At 50.3% G+C, this 23,514-nt stretch overlaps 1 protein-coding gene across 1 annotated transcript in view; it reads right to left on the reverse strand.

Moving 5' to 3' along the window:
- Positions 1–13,515, reverse strand: part of LOC148523011 (pancreatic secretory granule membrane major glycoprotein GP2-like) — a gene marked incomplete at its 3' end in the record, with an annotated part of 171,173 nt that extends 157,658 nt beyond the window's left edge. The window contains exon 1 of the mRNA XM_088473311.1: positions 13,506–13,515. The remainder of the gene's footprint in view (positions 1–13,505) is intronic.
- Positions 13,516–23,514: the final 9,999 nt, after the last annotated feature.

A 23,514-nucleotide genomic window follows, 5' to 3' on the forward strand; every position in this document is an offset into this window, starting at 1 on the left:
TCCAGCCCCAGTGTGTCTCAGCCTTCCCTTCCCCCTCCAGCCCCACTGTGTCTCAGCCTTCTCCCCCCAGCCCCAGTGCGTGTCTCAGCCTCCCCCCCAGCCCCAGTGCGTGTCTCAGCCTTCACCCTCCAGCCCCAGTGTGTCTCAGCCTTCTCCCCCCAGCCCCAGTGCGTGTCTCAGCCTTCCCCCCCAGCCCCAGTGTGTCTCAGCCTTCCCCCCAGCCCCAGTGCATGTCTCAGCCTTCCCCCTCCAGCCCCAGTGTGTCTCAGCCTTCTCCCCCCAGCTCCAGTGCGTGTCTCAGCTTTCCCCCTCCAGCCCCACTGTGTCTCAGCCTTCTCCCCCCAGCCCCAGTGCGTGTCTCAACCTCCACCTCCCAGCCCCAGTGCGTGTCTCAGCCTTCACCCCCAGCCCCAGTGCATTTCTCAACCTTCCCCCCAAGCCCCAGTGAGTGTCTCAGCCTCCCCGCCCCAGAGCCGGCACTTACGTTTGGCTGCTTCTTCTCCGCGGCTCCTCTCGATCCTCTCCTTCCAGCAGCCCGACCCCTTGTTATGACATGGCGCTCATGACATCACGCGCGCAGTGTCATAGCAAGGAGCCGGGCCGCGGCAGGGGTGGCTGTTATGTTGGTGGAGCCGGAGCGGCCGAAGCGGGTCCGCTCTGACTCCAACCATTTAAATAATGGGGACCGGGTCGGAATGAGCTTCTGTGCAGTAGCTCATTCTGACTGGTCAAAGTCACCTGACCGGCTGACAGGTGCGCTGCCAGGTCGGAGCTGAGCTCTGATCGCGGCAGCGGTAGAGCCTTGAATGCCCCTAGGCATTCAAGTCGTCCCTAGGCATAAGCTAGGGACGACTGCTTATGCCTAGGGACGACCTAGTGCAGGCCCTAGGGACAACCTAGGGCCTGCCCTAGGGCCGGCTCTGCACTTCTGCCTCCATAACATGTCCATGGCCAGGCTCTAACTGACCCAGAAAGGTACTGACACTATAACTTATACCCTCAGCATCTTTCACCTTCTGTAACTTTCTCCTCACTGACTTACCTCACTCCCACCCAGCACTATAGTACCTCATTTTCCACACTCACCTGCCCCATCACTGGCCCCCTGTCACTGGCTCCCTGTCACATGTCCTTGTCACTGGCGCCCTGTCACTGGCCCCCTGTCACTGGTTCCCTTGCACTGGCGCCCTGTCACTGGCCCCCTGTCACTGGCCCCCTGTCACTGGTTCCCTTGCACAGGCGCCCTGTCACTGGCCCCCTGTCACTGGTTCCCTTGCACTGGCGCCCTGTCACTGGCCCCCTGTCACTGGTTCCCTTGCACTGGCGCCCTGTCACTGGCCCCCTGTCACTGGCTCCCTGTCACTGGCTCCCTGTCACTGGCTCCCTGTCACGTGTCCCTGTCACTGGCGCCCTGTCACTGGCTCCCTGTCACGTGCTTCCTGTCACATGTCCCTGTCACTGGCGCCCTGTCACTGGCCCCCTGTCACTGGCGCCCTGTCACTGGCTCCCTGTCACTGGTTCCCTTGCACTGGTGCCCTGTCACTGGTTCCCTTGCACTGGCGCCCTGTCACTGGCCCCCTGTCACTGGTTCCCTTGCACTGGCGCCCTGTCACTGGCTCCCTGTCACGTGTCCCTGTCACTGGTGCCCTGTCACTGGCCCCTTGTCACTGGCCCCCTGTCACTGGTTCCCTTGCACTGGCTCCCTGTCACTGGCCCCCTGTCACTGGTTCCCTTGCACTGGCGCCCTGTCACGTGTCCCTGTCACTGGCGCCCTCTCACTGGCCCCCTGTCACTGGTTCCCTGTCACTGGCCCCCTGTCACTGGCTCCCTGTCACTGGCCCCCTGTCACTGGCTCCCTGTCACGTGTCCTTGTCACTGGCGCCCTGTCACTGGCCCCCTGTCACTGGTTCCCTTGCACTGGCGCCCTGTCACTGGCCCCCTGTCACTGGCCCCCTGTCACTGGCTCCCTGTCACGTGTCCTTGTCACTGGCGCCCTGTCACTGGCCCCCTGTCACTGGTTCCCTTGCACTGGCGCCCTGTCACTGGCCCCCTGTCACTGGCCCCCTGTCACTGGTTCCCTTGCACAGGCGCCCTGTCACTGGCCCCCTGTCACTGGTTCCCTTGCACTGGCGCCCTGTCACTGGCCCCCTGTCACTGGTTCCCTTGCACTGGCGCCCTGTCACTGGCCCCCTGTCACTGGCTCCCTGTCAATGGCTCCCTGTCACTGGCTCCCTGTCACGTGTCCCTGTCACTGGCGCCCTGTCACTGGCTCCCTGTCACGTGCTTCCTGTCACATGTCCCTGTCACTGGCGCCCTGTCACTGGCCCCCTGTCACTGGCGCCCTGTCACTGGCTCCCTGTCACTGGTTCCCTTGCACTGGTGCCCTGTCACTGGTTCCCTTGCACTGGCGCCCTGTCACTGGCCCCCTGTCACTGGTTCCCTTGCACTGGCGCCCTGTCACTGGCTCCCTGTCACGTGTCCCTGTCACTGGTGCCCTGTCACTGGCCCCTTGTCACTGGCCCCCTGTCACTGGTTCCCTTGCACTGGCTCCCTGTCACTGGCCCCCTGTCACTGGTTCCCTTGCACTGGCGCCCTGTCACGTGTCCCTGTCACTGGCGCCCTCTCACTGGCCCCCTGTCACTGGTTCCCTGTCACTGGCTCCCTGTCACTGGCTCCCTGTCACTGGCTCCCTGTCACTGGCTCCCTGTCATGTGTCCCTGTCACTGGCGCCCTTGCACTGGCTCCCTGTCACTGGCTCCCTGTCACTGGCTGTCTTGACAGCCTTGTTACTAGGGGGATTTGCTGAGTTATTTGTCAGGTGGTTGGTTATCTGACAAATGGATTGAATTATGGGAGTGTTTGTAGATTATGTATATAAGAGGTGGTTGTGCATGTGATCAGCCTCTTTGTCAGTTTTAGAGGAGGGGATGAGTAACCTGCTGTTGCAGCTGTATTACATTCTCTTTCATCTCTCTTCTTCTTTTCCCTGTCATCCCTTCCTCCTCTCCCCCTTTCTCAATTCCTTCTCCCTTTCTTTTCACAATTGCCTCCTTTTTTGCATCCCCATCCCCGCAGGTCCCCCTCCCGCCCCTGCAGTCTGGCTTATCATTGCCTTCCCTCCCAGAGCTGCTGCTGTGCGAGAGCGCTCTCCCCACATCCCTGGTGGCACTGTCAGTGGCCCTTCTCCTGTGCAGGACTTGCCGCTGCCGCGGAGCCCTGTTAGCCTGTTTCTATAGCTGCATCGGCCGGATCACCGCGGTCGTGCCTCCCGTTGGACACTCTGCAGTTTATCCCCGCATGCCTGGTGGGTGGCCTGCCCCCCTGCCCGCAGTTGTGTGGCCACTTGCCTTCATGTGAGGAGTCTATAATACCCCATGCAGCGCGCTGGACCCCGCCTCGCGGCCGGTTCAGGGGCCATTTTATGTGTGGCGGCCATCTTGGATCCCACTCCTTTAGTGGGATCTGGCGTTTTTGGCTTCTCATAGCCCCCCTTATGCTGGTGCCCCCACTTTTAAGTACTCCAGGGGCCTGCACCCTCCCCCTGCCTCCGGTCTATGGGGGGTTACCTCCATCTTCCACAGCCCTTTCCTTTTCTGGCAAGGTTTTGTACACCCCTCCCCAGGGCCATGCCCCCTTCAGCCTTGTTGTTGCCCCCCCCTTTTTTTTCTCCCCCTGCCCTCTGGCACATCTTTCCCCTTCTTTTTCCCGCTGTTCAGTTTTCTTATTTGCCCCCTTTTCATTGCCGCCCCCTCAGCTCCAGCCTTGGCCCATTTCATGTTCCTCAACTTCAGTTTTTATGTAGCGCCCCCCCTCTCTCTTTGTCAGCTCCCCTCATTCCTTTTAGCCTTTCCCCACCCCTTTGCCCAGCACTCCTCCTTCTGTCTCGGCTGCTCACCTTTCTCCTTTAGTTACGGGTCTGCCGGACTTAGCTGTGGTTCCTCAAGATGATGCAGTAGTTGTGCGGCTGCTGTTCCACTGCGCGTCAAGATGTCCCTTGATTACGATCCGGTGGTTCCTCCGTGTGAAGTCGTGGACAACGCGGTTCTCATGCCTTCTGGTGGTGATGAGTATGGATCCCTAATTTTTCTTACCCTAACGCTGTTACAGCTCTCACTTGTCTAATACCCCCGAATGTCTGCGCAAGCTTATTAGGTGGTTTGCGCAACGGTTGTCTGAAAGTCAGGTGCTAGAGTCAGGGGGCGACTTCACAGACTGAGGAGCCTGAGACGGGAGCGGACTCTGTGCATTGTGCCACTTCAGCGGTCCTTTAGGGGTTACGCAAGAGCGTGTGTGAGAACATTTGCATAGATGTTTATGTGGTTTTCTCGCTTTTCGTTTAAAGTAGAGATGTGCGCCGACCCTCCTGTTTTGGTTTTGGATCTGGATCTCCCCTGGTTTTGGATGTGAATCTGGTTTTGGATTTTTTTCCTTGGTGGTTTTGTTTTTCAGTTTTGGTTTTGGATCTGGATTTTTTTCTTTAAATATCATAGAAACAGCTAAAATCACATAAAATGGGCCTGTTTTTGTTCCTACAGTATTGACCTCATTAACATTTATTTCCAATCAATTTTGACCACCTCACAGTATAATATTTTTTTATCTAGTTATGGCCAAAAGGTTGCATCCAGCTAGCTTGCTGACTAAGCTAAGCGACAGTGGGTGGCACTAACATATGGCAGTTCAGCTTCCAATTTCCAACATGGATAGAGGGCCTGATTCAGCGGGTCGATGTTGGCCCAGTGCGCATGCGCCCGACGGAGGCGGCTCCGTCGTGCGCATGTGCGAGACCCTTATAGTGACGGGCAAACAGTCGCTCCGGGTCTCGTACCGAAGGAGGCGTGCTGTTGATGTTGAGTGACAGCACGCCCCCTTTGGTGGGTGGGCGGGGGCGTGGCTGCCCAGATGGAGGCATTCCCATGGGAATGCCTACCATCTGGGGCCGGCCCCACTGACATCACAAGTGATGTCAGTGGGTGGACTTCTTGCTCTGTAAGAGCAAGAAGTCCATTGGGACTTGCGGCAACGAGACCCTACCACAAGGGTCTCGTCGCAAGTCCGATGGTTGCAATGGTCTTGACCATCGCGACCATCATCCTGGCCACTCGCACTAGCTGTGGGTGGTCACCCCCAGCTATGCGAGCGGCCAGGAGGCCGCTCTAAAAAAACAATAGGCGGGCACTGATTCAGAGCGAGCGCTCTGAAAGAGCGTCCGGCTCTGAATCAGGCCCACAGTGTGTTATACATTGTGGGTTGGATACACCAATAGTGCACTTACTGTGACAGCAGTGTCGGAAGAGCGGTGTTGCTGATGGTGTCCTCAGTACACGGAATGGCGGTGCTGGCAATGTCCTCAGTGCAGGGTACCAGCAGTGTCAGCAGAGCGGGGGTGTCAGCAGTGTCTTCAGTGCAGGTCTGCTGGTTGTGTCAGCAGTGCAGGGGTTGCTGACTGTGCCCTCAGTACATGGAATGGCAGTGCTGCGATGCTGGCAGTGTCCTCAGTAAAGGGTACTGACGATGTCGGTAGTGCCAGCGGTGTCTTCTGTGCAGGTTTACTGGCTGTGTCAGCAGTGCGGGGGTTGCTGATGGTGTCTCCGTACATGGAATGGCAGTGCTGCGGTGCTGGCAGCGTCCTCAGTGAAGGGTACCGGCAATGTTGGCAGTTCCAGTGGTGTCTTCTGTGCAGGTTTTCTGGCTGTGTCTGCAGTGCGGGGGTTGCTGACAGTGTCCTCAGTACATGGGATGGCAGTGCTGCATTGCTGGAAGTGTCCTCTGTGCAAGGTACCGGCGGTGTCAGCAGAGCAGGGGTGCGAGCAGTGTCGGCAGTGCAGGGATTGCTGACGGTGTCCTCAATACATATGGAATGGCAGTCTGGGAGTGCTGGCAGTGTCCTCAGTGCACCGTCGGTGTCAGCAGAGCGGGGATGCCAGCGGTGTCCTCAGTGCAGGTTTGCTGACTGTGTCGGCAGTTCAGGGGTGTTCTCAATGTAGGGTGCCAGCAGTGTTGGCAGCATGGGGGAGCCAGTGGTGTCAGCAGCAAGGCTACCGGTGGCGTCAGCAGTGGGGGTGCTGACAGCTGGTGTCCCTGCATTCAATGGGCTTAACGCTGATTGGCTGAGAGCAGTGACAGAAGGCTCTGTCAGCCAATCAGCGCTTTGCCCATTGAAGGCAAAGGGTTTTTTAAAAATTACCGCTCAATGCAAAACCTCGACATCCAACAGAGGATCTCGAGGTTTTACCTCGATTAGGGATCCAGGGCAGGAGAAGAGATCCGAGGGGTGCCTCGGATCGCCCCAGATCCCCAAAGTTTGGGTGGGTCTGGTTCTCAGGGAATCGGACCCGCTCCTCTCTAGTTTAAATTACATGGGTTTGGTTATAGCTTGACACCAGGTGATGTAGGGGAGGAAACATGGTAATTTACTTCATGGCATCTTTGTCTTTGCTACTTGCTATCATTAGGCACATAATTAGGACATTCCGAACTTGTTTAACTACATCTATTTGGTTCCTGATATACTGTACATTCTCCCGGTACGATGGGCTTGGATGTGGGAAGTATAATTCGTATTTATTGCTGTTTATGCCCCCAGGAGTACATTTCCTAGTAGCGCGTCTCTTGTTGTTTCACGTGGCATGGGTGTGGGGATAGTCCCATGGTGCTTGTTAGGCTAGTCACACATTAGTTTGAGATTTGCTGTCCGAATGGTTGTAATGGTACCCTGAAAGTGTATTTTCTCCCCTTTTTTCATGCAAGTTAGATACATAGAAACATAGAGTTTGATGGCAGTTTAGAACCACTTGGCCCATCTAGTCTGCCCCATTTTTACACATATAGTAGTGTTATCTCAACCCTATGTCTATCCCATGCATGTTTTAATTGCTGTGCTATCATAGCCTCTACTACCTCTGATAGGAGGCTATTCCACTTGTCCACCACCCTTGGGGGGTACCTTGTTGGTTGTGGTTTATCATTTGGGGTCACTAAATGTTAGGATGCCCCGCAATTTACGTCCCGATGGGGGGTCCCTGGGGATTTCGTGGGTTGTTGTGGGCACTGAGTTTTGTTGGGTAGGTTGTAGGGCCCGTTTTTTCTCTTGCTCCTCCTTGCAGGATCAGTTATTTCTTCTTTGTGGGTGGCCCCCTTTTTTAAAGCCCCGGGGGGGTATCTGATTATTCAATATTTCCCTTGGTTCCACATTTTTCCTGTTAATTACGCCATACCAGAGTCGGCCTGCAGAGTGGCTTTTCACAGCTGTTTGTTGAAGTCTTGTGGCTGATTCGTAGTTTTGGTTCAGGTATTTTGTTTATTAGGCTAGATATTGTCTCGGTATTCCGGTTGCTGCCTTTCCATCATTAGGGATGCGCTATATGGTTTCGTTGGGACGTGGTGTATTTGTTGATTCCTTTTTTCTCCTGACCCTATTTTGAGAACTTCATTTACTTTTAAACTTGTGCATTTCCGCTGGCATTGCCGGGCCCATATTGCACATTATTTATACCACATTTCTCTTTATAGGGCCACGGGGAGCTATGTTTGTGCTTCCCTCCTCTTTTCGGGTGTTTCGGTGGTGCATTATAAGACAGAGATTGTCTATTCATATTGTTGTATCTGGGCACTTAGTTAGGCGTGATTGCTAGTCGCTGTCATTTGCCGCAGGTGATATGGTCTTTTTGTTGTATTTTTTGACGGTGGTTTTTACTTTTTAGGCATATTAGGCTTATACTGTGTACACTGCAGTCATTCCTAGGTTCAATTTTTGTGCTTGTCATTTCATCCCTCTGGGCAGGTTGTTGTTATACAGTTGGTAGGGGATGCGTTTGGTGTGAGTAGGCCGTGTCACCATGTGCGGTTTTTCTTCTAAGATTTGGGATGACCTCCAAACTTGATACTGGTCCCTGGTATAATTTAGTAGTTTCCACGCTTGTCCTTCATATCCGGTCACTGTTACTACATTGCAGCTTTTACCAAGGTGGCTGGCTTGTCGTATACGGCGACTTTGTGATGAATTCTGTCATGTAGCACCCTGGCCACTGGCACCACATGCGTTTGGACCTATTTGCACTTTTTTGATGTTGGTCTTTTTTGTTGTTGGTATTGTTTTCATTTGTTTGTGATGTTTGACCTATGTAGCGATCGTTTAAATAATTGGCGGGGGGAGGTTTTTTTCTGGTGTGACCTTCTGGGATTGGCGTGCCTTTAGCAATCAGATGGTTCCCTCTCCTCCAGCTTTTCGTCTGTTGAGGCATTCGGTATGCGTTGGCTGGGGACGATACTTGATTCTGAGCCTGTTGTGTGCCCGGTGTATTTGCTGCATTTTGCGTATGCTTTATCTTATCTTCTTTTGCAAGTTTTTCTTTGCGGTCTCCAGTGATTCTGCAGGGGGGTTACCTTGCTCTTGGTATAGCGAATTGGCAGGCCGCCACAGAGGACATTTGCGATGGCATCTCTGCAGAACTTATTTAGTGGCCTGGCGGGACTGGCAGGCTTTGTGTGAGCAAGGCTTTCAGGGGATTGGGTTTGCAAGGGGCATGTTTTTGTCATTTTGTATGTGGGTATGAAGAGTGTGGTCAAATCATGGCTTATGTGGTCGCAGAACTTATGGGAATCTCCTTCTTTTGTTTGTTGCAGGGTCTTTACGGCCCCGCATAACCTTTCCCGATCTTCGAGGCCCTTCAAGTTGTTGGAAGGGTTTTCCCTTTGGTGCTAGCTCTCACAGACCCTGTGACTTGCAGCTTTAGGGGGGGTTGCTGGGGTTATGATAGGTGGCTTCTGTCCATTTAGTGGTTGCCTTTTTCTGTTTGGGTCTGGGCAGTTGTAGTGCTCAGCAAGGCTTTGCATTCCTTGGTTTCATTTGCATGTACTGTAATTTGGTATTTCAATGAACTTGGGCCCTCATTCAGAGCCGCTTGTAAGCGGCCGCTCGTTCATTCTGACCGTTGTTCGCACATCTGCGCATGCGTACGGATTGTAGTCAGTGCAGCCGAAAATCGTTTGTTCGCTAAATAGCGAATGCCTGCTAATTTGAGTGACAGGAGGAGGCGTATGTGGGTGGTAACAGGGGAAGGTGCTTGAAAACGGGGAGTGGAGATTAGAACGCAGGCGTGCTTAAAGGTCAAAACGGGCGTTTTATAGGTGTGCATAATTAAAACTGGAGCGTCATTGACCACGTCACTTGTTTTTTTTTACTCAGAACTGCTCGCAAAATAGCGGTTGAAAAAACCAACCACAAGAATAGCGAGCAGTTCATACGCTGTACGATGTACTCGATTAATCAAATAAATAGCGGACATGACGTATGGTGCGAGCGGCAAGGGGGCGTTTTTGTCAAAATTACAACCACAAGTTTTGCTCGCTCGTTCAGACTTAGAGGTGTGAACAGACCGCAAAGTGCGAACGGTTCATTTGAATAGCCACCCCTTGTTTTTGAACGAACGACCGCAAATAGCGAGCGGCTCTGAATGAGGGCCTTGGTTCAGGGCTTACATGTTGCACAGGCTTAATTATTTCCAGGCTGTCCAATTGGAAGGGGCAGATGGCTTACCTTACACAAGCTGGGGATTCCTTTATTTGCCCTGGGCAACCCGTTACTTGTACACGTTACTTATACATGGGGTGTCGCTCTTTAGTTTGTCCCAGTGGAAAGTATATTGCTATTTTTATTTTTCTCTTTAATTTAGTTTAATAATGTCTTCAGTGAAGTTAGCTGAGTGGGCTTTAGATGGTGCTTTGCATGTAATTTGGTAGGTGGGGGTCTCTGCTTGCAGATCTTATGTGCACTGCGATAAGCTTTAGTAGCACTTCCTGCGCCAACACACAAATGTTGCTTACCCATCAGTTATCGAATGGATAGCATTCCATAAGTGGGGGTGTGAAGGGATTTTTTAATTTTTCCTCCCGGGGACCATTATCTGGCCCACCTTGGTTCACGGGGAAGGTTTTTTAGTTTTTCTTCTTCACTCGGGTTACATGTTTTCCCCTCTGGCATCCCTGCTAGTTAGTTGCTGTGTTTTTCAATTTTGTTGTGTGTGGCCTGGTTTTGGTGCAGTGGCTCCTGGTTAAGGTGTTCTTTCCTTACGATGGAAGATGCTGGAGAAGAGAGGGTTTGGCTAGTTAGCCATTCCTATATTTTCTGGGCAGAGCGACAAGGTTTGGCTAGACGTGCCATTTTGTTGCTGGGTAGCAGGCATGTCCACTAGATTGGTGTGTGCGTGGCCTGCGGTGTGCATCCAAGAAGTCTCTGTTGGTTGAGTCAGCCGTAAACTGGGTGATGCCTGATTGGTTGGTCCTGCTTGTAGGTGGGAATAATCTTATCAGTTGGAGGGTTTGGAGCTGATTGTTCGGTTGAAGGGGCTAGTGGATGCGGGACGTTTGTTGGCCGAATGTGCGCATTTTATGGTCTGAAATAGTGCCTCATCTTGTGCGGTGTGGTGCACAGGATCATAAGGCCTTGTACAGAGTGAGGCATTCAGTTAATAGGGTGTGAATGAGCATGGCTTGTCGGTGGGTGGCTTGGTAGTTAGGCATGGCTAAAAGTTTTAGGGATTTGCTTGCTTTTAGATTAGTTAGTTTCTTTCTTGGTGGCGGGCCTGTCTCCTTCTGAGTCTGGATTTGGCGGGAGAACACTGCATCTCAGTGGCTTTATTGTGGCGCAAGAGAGCGTTGTGAGGGCACCAGAACTTGATGTATTATGGCGAGTTTGTCCTTCTCGTACGAGGAGACCCGAGCGCTTTTGTACTGAAGCACTCGGACTATGCCCAGGAGGGAGAGGAGACCTTCGCAACGTAAGTTCATCTTTAGGGGGAGCATTTCATTTGTTCCCAGTGTATGTCTACAGCTTGAAAGCTAGAACTGAGTATGCAGCGTCTCCTGGCCACCTCGGTTAGGTGAATTATTTAATTGATAAATAAAAGCTGTGACCTTTAGCCAAGCTGTATTTGTGTCCGTCTCTTTATTTATTAGATAAGCTAATTGTTAAGTTTAGTAGGATGTTTAAGGTATTAATCGGCAATAAACCAATGGTGGTCTTATTAATAAATAGACTCCACAGAGTGACATTAATAAAAAATAATGTGTTTATAGATATGCCAATCTAGCTTTTAACTTTATGAGTATTATATGAATTGAACTACTGAAAAAAATCTAACTACTGGGACTGAGTATTAATCCCATTTTGAATACGTATTTTTTTAGGATTATTATTTTTAGTTTAAATGTGTTTAACCGTGGAGTTGATGAGAGCTATGATCCATAAGAGACCTTTTTAAGCAATTATATAGAGGAATGAATAGAAACAACAAAATGCAGATAGACAGGACAAAAAGAAATCCACAAGGATGTAGGCACAGACGCCATGACAGGTGGCAGAAGAAAACCCAGTAGACTGAACCCCTGCACATGCCATTATTATGCCATCAGACCCGGGGCCAGATTAACAATGGGGTGGATGGAACTACAGCTCCAGGCCTCCACATAAAAATAGGCCCATCATCAGCATGATGACGACCAGCTGCCTAACTGGTCACAGAGTCCGGGTCTGGCGCCTGCGTCCATAAATGCTGAAATAATGCTTGTTGTGTCTTTAGTTGCACCATCAAAACTTGTACCAGAACTATGGCAGATGTTGATTATCTGACTGAATTTAGCCTATTATGTGACCGGTTCTGTGTCAATGAATGTAACCACTATCAGCGGCACGCCTGCTACACTCCCATAAACCACAAACTCTACATGCTTCTATTTAGTCAGCCCCATCTTATCTCCCAGTCACCATACAATTCTGCTACCGCGCATCTAAATTCGTACTGTGGCTCTAGATGAGAAAAATCAGGACGCATTAGCAGTGTGCATGTGTAAACGAAAATTATATCTCCACTTCCACTACACCCGTACTTAAGTTGCCCACCCTCCAGTGTGTACTCTGAAAGGCTGTAATGGCCGCAACTTGCTAAGAGTTCTAGGCCTCAAGGCAGTTGCAGGACTAATCATAGCTCTGTATTCCACTATTACTCAGCCAGGGGCTGCTCCATCAATTATCAATTCTTCAATCCTCAAGGGGTACCCCAACCACCATTGTGAGTTGTGAGGTGGTCAAAATTGATTGGAAATGACTGGAAATAAATGTTATTGAGGTTAATTATACTGTAGGAACCAAAAAAAAAGGCCCATTTTATGTGATTTTAGCTGTTTTTAGGATTTTTGAAGAAAAAATCCAGATCCAAAACCAAAATACGAAAAACAAAACACGGAGGCGAGGTTTTGGCAAAACCCATCCAGAACAAAAACCAGGGGAGATCCAGATCAAAAACCAAAACCAAAACTCGGGAGTTGGTGCACATCTCTAATGTATACACACACCGATATGAGGAAAAGGAGGGTTCCTTTTTTAGTATAAAATGACCTGCATTGTTCATTGAGATCTCACCTCCTTTCCATGGCAGCATTTCTAATATCCTTTAAGATCATCATCAGCATCATCAGCTCCCTGTTGTCTGGAGGGGGCGGAGCTTAGTCTCTGCAAGCGAAAGTGGTCTGTGGTGGGAGGGTAGGGGAAGTGCACTGCACAGGGCTGCTGCCTGCACCCACCACCAGCCGAATGAGTCACACTGACTGGGATGGTCATACTCTGACAGTGAGTGACCCCCCCACTCATGGCCCACTAAGCCCCATCCCCTTGCTGAGGGGGCATGGCCACAATGCACTGATGCCCACCGGGGAGTTACCCGGTTTCTTGGCAGCCCAGTCCAATACTGTGTACATGTGCCCCGATTGTATCCTTACAGAGGCACAGTTGTAATCTCAGTAGTGTAATGATAATGTAGCAGTGACAGGGAGGTGTTTTAGTGCATGCATGGACCGGGTTCATGTTATGGGCGTGTTATAGGGATGTCAGTGAAAATGGTTGCATCTGCAGATGGCACCTAATGAAAGCCTATGGGCTTCTTACCGCATTGTGCAATCATATCCCTCCCAGCATCCCGGGGTGTGGGCATCATATGGCACAGTATGCAGAGGAACTTCTGGGTCCTAAACCCAAAAGTCCTGTCATATTTTCAGAAGAGCTGTCCTTTGTGAACATAAATGCATTTCTAAGTACATACCAGTGGTATTAACGCCGGTATGTACCCAATAAGTGGTGAGATGTATGGCATCCACAGTGCAATGCTTAGTACATCCTGGTGAAGATTCCAATTAGAGGAAAGTCCCATAAGAATCCCCCTGTGTGTGTGTCTCTATGGGATGTTACTGGTACTAAACTTTGCTTATTTTATGAATAGGTGATGTCTCCAGCACCAAATATGTGTGCTCCCCAAATGGCACAGAATCTATGGTGAAAATGTGCAAACATTCACTGTGTATCTATCCAAAGTCACATGATCTGTATCCACCAATCAGAGCGCTGTGTTCTCATAAAACTCACTAGTACATAAATCACTTATCACTGACAGTAATGTACATTTCTCCCACAGTTATAATTATACAGGAACAATATGACTTTATAGCGTACTTACTGTAACATTGTGCTCCTGTGAGAGAGAGAGAGAGAGAGAGAGAGAGAGAGAGATTACTAATAATTCAGTGCTCCACTACCATGGTGAATAATACAGCAGTGGATGGATACAGTTTGGCACTACAGAACATAATACAATAGAACAGTAAACTCTGACAGGCGGGCCAATCACATATTGTAGAGTATTACAGAGAAACTATTAGTAGGGTCTGGATAGAAGTGCACAAAACCATCACTGAACTACAAGTCTCAACCCAGAAAGTGGTGTCTCTGGATTATAAACTGATTATGCGTTTTATGCCATACACTTGTGGCAATGTCGGCACTGCTGTGCCACTAGGAGCTTGTACAACATGTCGATACTCGACACATAGCCGTAAGTGCCAGTCGCTGCAACACTGCAGAAAGTGGTGTGCAGCACTCACATATTGCAGTGATTTAATATCTTAGAAACTAATAGTGGGGTCTAAATAAAATAGATCCCTGGATTACAAACTGACTGTGCATTTTATGCTGCACACTTGTGGCACTGGCGGCACTGTCCCTGCTGCGATGGCTCCGGCACGATGCTTGTGTGCTCCCATGCATGCCCAGAGGAGCCGGCTGGGAGTGAGACACAGTGTATCAGGTCCCTTCCCCCAAAGCAAGAAAGAGCCTTTCATTAACATAATAAAGGACACTTTGTTAGCCATTTAAGCAGTCAGCTGAAGGTCTGCCCTTGCAGGAGTTGTGTCCTGAAAAGGTGAAGAATGGTGATCTGCTAGCCAGCGAGGAGAACTACTGTGCTACTAGGAAAGTGTCAGTCACTGTGGCACTGTACAAAGTGGTGTATGGCACTCACATAGCGATTGCATGTCTTAGTAACTAGTAGTGTGGTCTGAACAGTGATGCATACAACCATCATTGAATCGCAAATCTCAACTCAGAAAGAGGTGTCTCTGGATTACAAAGTGACTGTGCATTTTATGCTGCAAACTTGCGGCACTATCAGAGCTGTCCCTGCTGCAGCAGCTGCCAGCTTCAGGGGCTGCATAATGCAGCCCCTGAAGCCGGCAGCTGCTGCAATAGGGACAGTGCTTATAGTGCTGCAAGTGTGCAGCATAAAATGCACAGTCACTTTGTAATGTAAGGCATTATATGACTGCGTGTGCCGCACATCCCTGCAAAACAATGTAGCACATTGCATATAGTGTAATAATGATGGCAGAACACATGTATAAATGGTTTTTCAAAAGTGTACTTAGGACTCGCACACTGAATGATTTAATCCTTTATTACACACCCTCATGTTTACAAACTAATAATACACTCTAAGCTAAACTATACTAAACACTGCAGGAGCTAAATGGGAATCAGAACTTACCTGTTAGCCAGGGATATAGTGGGACTTGATGAAATGTCAATCACGGGTGTGTTATCATCATGAACTCCCCATCCCCTCCAACTAATTTTCTACATACTGAACTCCCCCTACTGCCTCCACCCTGGAAACTAGAAACATGTGCAAACACTGGAGAATTATGGGAAGTATCCGCTATTAAACTTTTTGCCCCCCTTAGAGATAAGCTGGGCAGCACAGACGGTTTAATGGTTAGCATTACTGCCTCACAGCACTGAGGTCCGGGGTTCAATTCCCACTACGACCCTAACTGTGTGGAGTTTGTATGTTCTCCCTGTGCTTGCGTGGGTGTGCTCCGGTTTCCTCCCACACTCCAAAAATATACTGGTAAGTTAATTGGCTCCCAACAAAATTAACCCTCGTGTGTGTGAGGAAGTGGTAGGGAATATAGATGGTAAGCTCCACTGGGGCAGGGACTGATGTGAATGGCCAAATGTTCTCTGTAAAGCGCTGCGGAATATGTGTGCGCTATATAAATAGCTGGTAATAAATAACTAATAATAAGCAGATCGATTTTGGATCAGATCTTACCACCAAGTTCGTATCTCAGAATGAGGAAAATGAAAATAAAATGTTCACAGACAAATCCGAACCTGGTGAGAAGATCTGAGCCAAAACTGAACTTTTCCTCTTTACCCTTTTAGTAGTTATTATCAGGGTATCAGACAACAATGCCTTACACATCAGAACTCACTGAGAGTTATAGGGATGGGGGAGGATCAGACCCATCCTGGTTTCAATCAACTCAGGGGTAACATTTTTGAATGTGGTGTGTCCTGTCTTTAAAATTTTGCAGTATTTTAGTGGTTAATGTTTGCTAATGGGGCAGCACAGATGGTGTAATGGTTAGCATTGCTGCCTCACAGCGCTAAGGTCGTGGGTTCGATTCCAGCTACGGCACTAACTGTGTGGAGTTTGTATATTCTCACTGTGCTTGGTGGGTTTCCTCTGGGTGCTCCGGTTTCCTCCCACACTCCAAAAATATACTGGTAGGATAATTGGCTCCCAACACAAATTAACCTTAGTGTGTATATGATTGTGTACATGTGGTAGGGAATATAGAGTGTAAGCTCCACTGGGGCAGGGACGGATGTGAATGGCCAGATCTTCTCTGTATAGAGCTGAGGAATATGCGTGCACTATATAAATAACTGGTGATTATTTATTTATTATCAGACAATATCATCCTGCACTAAAGGAATTCTAGTAGTTCTGGCAGATGCGGAGCCCTTAATACCCCCAATCTCCCCCAACATGCCCCATTGAAAGAGGAGTGTCTCTTCTTTGAAACAATGTGCCCCCTTAGTAGATATTGGTTGGCGATGAAAACATACACTACAGAAAGCATTAATATGCCAGAGATTGGGCGCTGCTAGTGCCCCAATCTCACCCATGTGGGGTGCCCTGATTTGAGGAGTCAAGTTGTCCAGTTTGCTTACTTTGTTGGGTGATCATATTTTCAATACAGTTTATACATTTAATACTAAGGGGGCAAATTAATTCATTAGAATTTTCAAGTGCGGATTTCATGGGATGTAGTTTGGAAGCCGACGGTCTAAATGCCGACCGCCGGCTTCCAGACTTTCTAATCCCAGCGTGGTACTAATGACAGGTGTCGAAAACTCGACGCCTGTCATTTACCAGATGCCGGAAGATCGACGCCCGGCATACTGAACGAAGATAAGCCGGGTGCGGGCAGCCGCGGAGGGGGGAGGGTTATGTTTAGGGTTCCCGGGGGACTTAGGGTTAGGCCCCCCCACCCGTGAGGGTTAGGTTTAGGTTAGGTTTAGGCACTTAGAGAGGGGATTATGGTTAGGCACTTGGGGGGGAGGTTAGGGTTAGGCACCCCTAAGGGAGGGTTAGGGGGTAGAATAGGTTAGTGATACTTACCTTAGGGACGATCGGGATTTTCACCCTTGCTGGGCTGTTGCTGTCGGGATTTGAATCCGATTTCATTATGGAAAATATATTTAGATTTTTGCTGCTTTTGAAATTTGGATTAAAGCTGAAGAAAGGACCAACAATGATTTTTGGTGGGTATAAAAAAAAAATATACACATTTGCCTTTAGTTCATTTCTTGCACATGAACGACTTTAATTATGGCAATTCTGGATGAATAATCGCCCTATCGGTAGATGTCATATTGTTCAATCCACTACTCCACAATACACAATCTTAGCATTACTACGCTAATATACAGAGATGAGCTGGCACAGTTCTCAGGGAACCGAGCCCACCCAAACTTCAGGGATCCAAGACACAGCTCGGATCTCTGCTCCCTCCTCGGATCCCTATTCAAGGCAAAACTTTGAGATCCCGCTGTCGGATCTTGAGATTTTGCCTCCAGCGGCCATTTTAAAAAGTCCCATTGAATTCTATGGGTTTAATGCTTATTGGCTAAAAGAGCTGTCTATCACGGGTCTCAGCCAATAAACGCTTGCCCATAGACTTCAATGGCAAAATGGATGATAGACAGGCTTATTCCCTGCACTGACACCACTGCCGTCCGCTGCTGACACTGCTGGCACCCCTACACTGCTGATACCGCCAGCACCCCCGCACTGGGGAGACCGCTGGTATTTCAGCTCTACCAACATCACCGGCACCTTACACTGAGTACACTACCAGTACCCCTGCACTGCTGACACTGCCGGCACTCCCGCACCACTGGCACCTCTGCACTGTTGACATTGCTGGCATACTTGCTTTGCCGGCAGCACCGGCACCCTGCACTGAGGACACTGCCAGCACCCACGTACTCAGGCCACTGCTGGTATCCCCGCTCTGCCGAGACCACTGGCACCGCACAGTCAGGACACTGCTAGCACTGCCGCCCCCTGTACTGAGGACATTGTCAGCCCCCCCTGCACTGCCAACACTCCCACACTGAGGGCACCACAATGCTGACACCACCAGCACCCATGCACTGAGGACACCACCAGAATCCCTGCTCTGCCGACACTGCTGTCACAATAAGTGCACTATTGGTATATCCAACCCACACCATACTTGCCTACTCTCCCGGGAGTCTCAGGAGGCTCCGGATTTTTTGGGTAAGCCCCTGCACCCCCGGAAGAGTAGGGAGATCTCCTGCATCCTGCTCACTTCCTAGTGAAGTGGGCAGGATGGGGAGATTTTCCAAAATACTTGCGGGTCCGTAGGGAGGGGTCGGGACATAAAGACGCAAATCGCATCATTTAGTCCGCCCCCTCCACTTAGACCCGCAAATTGTAGGGATTTGCTGTAATGGGGACGGGGCCTAATGATGGCTATAGCCTGACCCCGCCCCCAGACACTGAGAGCACCTGGTCCTTATTGACTGCCCCCGGAAAAGACAACTTAAAAGTCAATAAGTATAAACCACACTGTATCCAACCCGCACTGTATCCAACCCGCACTGTATCCAACCCGCACTGTATCCAACCTGCACTGTATCCAACCCGCACTGTATCCAACAACTCACACTGTATCCAACCCGCACTGTATCCAACAACTTGCACTGTATCCAACCCGCACTGTATCCAACCCGCACTGTATCCAACAACCTGCACTGTATCCAACCTGCACTGTATCTGTATCCAACTCGCACTGTATCCAACCCGCACTGTATCCAACAACTCGCACTGTATCCAACCCGCACTGTATCCAACAACTCGCACTGTACCCAACCCGCACTGTATCCAACAACCTGCACTGTATCCAACCCGCACTGTATCCAACCCGCACTGTATCCAACCCGCACTGTATCCAACAACTCACACTGTATCCAACCCGCACTGTATCCAAAAACCCGCACTGTATCCAACCCGCACTGTATCCAACCCGCACTGTATCCAACCCGCACTGTATCCAACCCGCACTGTATCCAACAACTCACACTGTATCCAACAACTCACACTGTATCCAACTCACACTGTATCCAACCCGCACTGTATCCAACAACTCACACTGTATCCAACAACCTGCACTGTATCCAACAACCCACACTATATCCAACCTGCACTGTATCCAACAACCTGCACTGTATCCAACAACCTGCACTGTATCCAACCCGCACTGTATCCAACATGCACTGTATTCAACAACGCGCACTGTATCCAACAACTCGCATTGTATCCAACAACTCGCACTGTATCCAACCCGCACTGTATCCAACAACTCACACTGTATCCAATAACTCACACTGTATCCAATAACTCGCCCTGTATCCAACCCACACCGTATCCAACCCGCACTGTATCCAACCCGCACTGTATCCAACAACCCGCACTGTATCCAACCTGCACTGTATCCAACAACTCACACTGTATCCAACCCGCACTGTATCCAACCAGCACTGTATCCAATAACCCACACTGTATCAAACCCGCACTCTATCCAACAACCCGCACTGTATCCAACCTGCACTGCATCCAACCTGCACTGTATCCAACAACTCACACTATATCCAACCCGCACTGTATCCAACAACCCACTCTGTATCCAATCCGCACTGTATCCAGCTACCCGCACTGTATCCAACAACCCGCACTATATCCAACCCGCACTGTATCCAGCCTGAACTGTATCCAACCCGCACTGTATCCAACAACCCACACTATATCCAACCCGCACTGTATCCAACAACTCACACTGTATCCAACCTGCACTGTATCCAACCCGCACTGTATCCAACCCGCACTGTCTCCAACCCGCACTGTATCCAACAACTCGCACTGTATCCAACCTGCACTGTATCAAACCCACACTGTATCCAACCCGCACTGTATCCAACAACCCGCACTGTATCCAACAACCCGCACTGTATCCAACAACCCGCACTGTATCCAACCCGCACTGTATCCAACAACCCGCACTGTATCCAACAACCCGCACTGTATCCAACAACCCGCACTGTATCCAACCTGCACTGTATCCAACCTGCACTGTATCCAACAACTCACACTGTATCCAACCCGCACTGTATCCAACAACCCGCACTGTATCCAACCCGTGCTGTATCCAACACGCACTGTATCCAACAACTCGCACTCTATCCAACCCGCACTGTATCCAACCCGCACTGTATCCAACAACCCGCACTGTATCCAACCCGCCCTCTATCCAACAACCCGCACTGTATCCAACAACCTGCACTGTATCCAACCTTCACTGTATCCAACCCGCACTGTATCCAACAAATCGCACTGTATCCAACTCGCACTGTATCCAACCCGCACTGTATCCAACAACCCGCACTGTATCCAACAACCCGCACTGTATCCAACCCACACTGTATCCAACAACCCGCACTGTATCCAACAACCCGCACTGTATCCAACCCGCACTCTATCCAACAACCCGCACTGTATCCAACAACCAGCACTGTATCCAACCTGCACTGTATCCAACCCGCACTGTCTCCAACAACTCACACTGTATCCAACCGGCACTGTATCCAACAACCCGCACTGTATCCAACCCGCACTGTATCCAACCCGCACTGTATACAGCCTGAACTGTATCCAACCCGCACTGTATCCAACAACCCACACTATATCCAACCCGCACTGTATCCAACAACTCACACTGTATCCAACCTGCACTGTATCCAACCCGCACTGTCTCCAACCCGCACTGTCTCCAACAACCCGCACTGTATCCAACCTGCACTGTATCCAACAACCCGCACTGTATCCAACCTACACTGTATCTAACCTGCACTGTATCCAACCCACACTGTACCCAACAACCCACACTGTCTCCAACCCGCAGTGTCTCCAACCCGCACTGTCTCCAACCCGCACTGTCTCCAACCCGCACTGTCTCCAACCCGCACTGTATCCAACGAGCACTGTATCCAATGAGCACTGTCTCCAATGAGCACTGTCTCCAATGTGCACTGTATGCAACCCGCACTTTATCCAACCCGCACTGTATCCAACCCGCAACCCATACTGTATACAACCTGTACTGTATGTAACCCACATTGTATCCAACCTGCACTGTATCCAACCCACACTGTATCCAACCCGCACTATATCCAACCCGCAACCCACACTGTATCCAACCCACACTGTATCAAACCCGCACTGTATCCAGGGGTTATCTATAATCGGTGCAGGATGTGCGGTGCACACGGGCCCCCGGATTCAGGGGAGGCCCGCACTGCACATCCTTGAACCATATTATCTAAAGCTTCTCCGAATTCCTGTGTCAGTATTTTCAGAGCTGCTCAAAATGCCAGAAACTGACCACCGCGGAGATTTATTTGGTGTTTTGCGTGTGCGCTGTGATTCTGGTCACATTGCAGTGCCCAGAGTCTACTGATGCTGCGGTTACCAGCCAGCCTCTTCAGGCACCTGCCGGCCACTGGGGGAAGGGGAGGGGGCCCAGACAGGGGAATGCACATGGTCCCCTCCTCTCTTAAGATGCCCCTGACTGAATCCAACCCACATTATATACTGCACTGTATTCTGCACTGTATCTGGCCTGCACTGTATCCAACATGCACTGTATCCAACATGCACTGCAACCAACTCACACTGTATCCCGCACTGTATAAGACCCGCACAGTACCCCGCACTGTATCTGCCTGCACTGTATCCAACCCACACTGTATCCCGTACTGTATAAGACCCGCACAGTACCCCGCACTGTATCTGCCTGCACTGTATCCAACCCACACTGCATCCAACCCACACTGTATGCTGCACTGTATCCAACTCACACTGTATCCCGCACTGTATAAGACCCGAACAGTATACCGCACTGTATCTGCCTGCACTGTATCCAACCCACACTGCATCCAACCCACACTGTATCCCGCACTATATCCAACCTGCACTGTATCCAACCTGCACTGTATCCAACCCACACTGTATCCAACCCACACTGTATAAGACCCGCACAGTATCCCGCACTGTATCTGCCTGCACTGTATCCAACCCACACTGCATCCAACCCACACTTTATGCTGCACTGTACCCAACCCACACTGTATGCTGCACTGTATCCAACCCACACTGTATCCCGCACTGTATAAGACCCGCACAGTATCCCGCACTATATCCAACCCACACTGCATCCAACCCACACTGTATGCTGCACTGTATCCAACCCACACTATATACCGCACTGTATTCTACACTGTATCCGGCCTGCACTGTATCCAACCCACACTGTATCCCGCACTATATCAGACCCGCACTGTATCCAACCGGCACTGTATCCAACCCACACTGTATCTCGCACTGTATAAGACCCGCACATTATCCCGCACTGTATCTGCCTGCACTGTATCCAACCCACACTCTATCCAACCCACACTGTATGCTGCACTGTACCCAACCCACACTGTATCCTGCACTGTATAAGACCCGCACAGTATCCCGCACTATATCCATCCCACACTGCATCCAACCCACACTGTATGCTGCACTGTATCCAACCCACACTATATACCACACTGTATCCGGCCTGCACTGCATCCAACCTGCACTGCATCCAACCCACAATGTATGCTGTACTGTATCCAACCCACACTGTATCCCTCACTATATCAGACCCGCACTGTATCCATCCTACACTGTATGCTGCACTGTATCCGGCCTACACTATATCCAACCCAAACTCTATCCTGCACTATATCAGACCCGCACTGTATCCAACCTGCACTGCATCCAACTCACACTGCATCCCGCACTGTATAAGACACGCACAGTATCTGCCAGCACTGTATACAACCCACACTGTATGCTGCACTGTATCCAACCCAAACTCTGTATGCTGCACTGTATCCAACCCACACTGTATCCCACACTGTATAATACCCGCACAGTATCCCGCACTGTATCTGCCAGCACTGTATACAACCCACACTGTATGCTGCACTGTATCCAACCCACACTGTATCCTGCACTGTATCCAACCCACACTGTATCCCGCACTGTATCTGCCTGCACTGTATCAAACCCACACTGCATCCAACCCACACTGTATGCTGCACTGTATCCAACCAACACTGTATGCTGCACTGTATCCAACCCACACTGTATCCAGCACTGTGTAAGACCCGCACAGTATCCCGCACTATATCCAACCCACAATGCATCCAACCCACACTATATACTGCACTGTATCCAAACAACACTGTATGCTGCACTGTATCCAACCCACACTGTATGCTGCACTGTCTCCAACCCGCACTGTATCCAACGAGCACTGTATCCAATGAGCACTGTCTCCAATGAGCACTGTCTCCAATGTGCACTGTATGCAACCCGCACTTTATCCAACCCGCACTGTATCCAACCCGCAACCCATACTGTATACAACCTGTACTGTATGTAACCCACATTGTATCCAACCTGCACTGTATCCAACCCACACTGTATCCAACCCGCACTATATCCAACCCGCAACCCACACTGTATCCAACCCACACTGTATCAAACCCGCACTGTATCCAGGGGTTATCTATAATCGGTGCAGGATGTGCGGTGCACACGGGCCCCCGGATTCAGGGGAGGCCCGCACTGCACATCCTTGAACCATATTATCTAAAGCTTCTCCGAATTCCTGTGTCAGTATTTTCAGAGCTGCTCAAAATGCCAGAAACTGACCACCGCG

Source organism: Taudactylus pleione, unplaced genomic scaffold (genome assembly GCF_031769625.1).
Source record: "Taudactylus pleione unplaced genomic scaffold, aTauple2 ptg000134l, whole genome shotgun sequence".
NCBI lineage: Eukaryota > Metazoa > Chordata > Amphibia > Anura > Myobatrachidae > Taudactylus > Taudactylus pleione.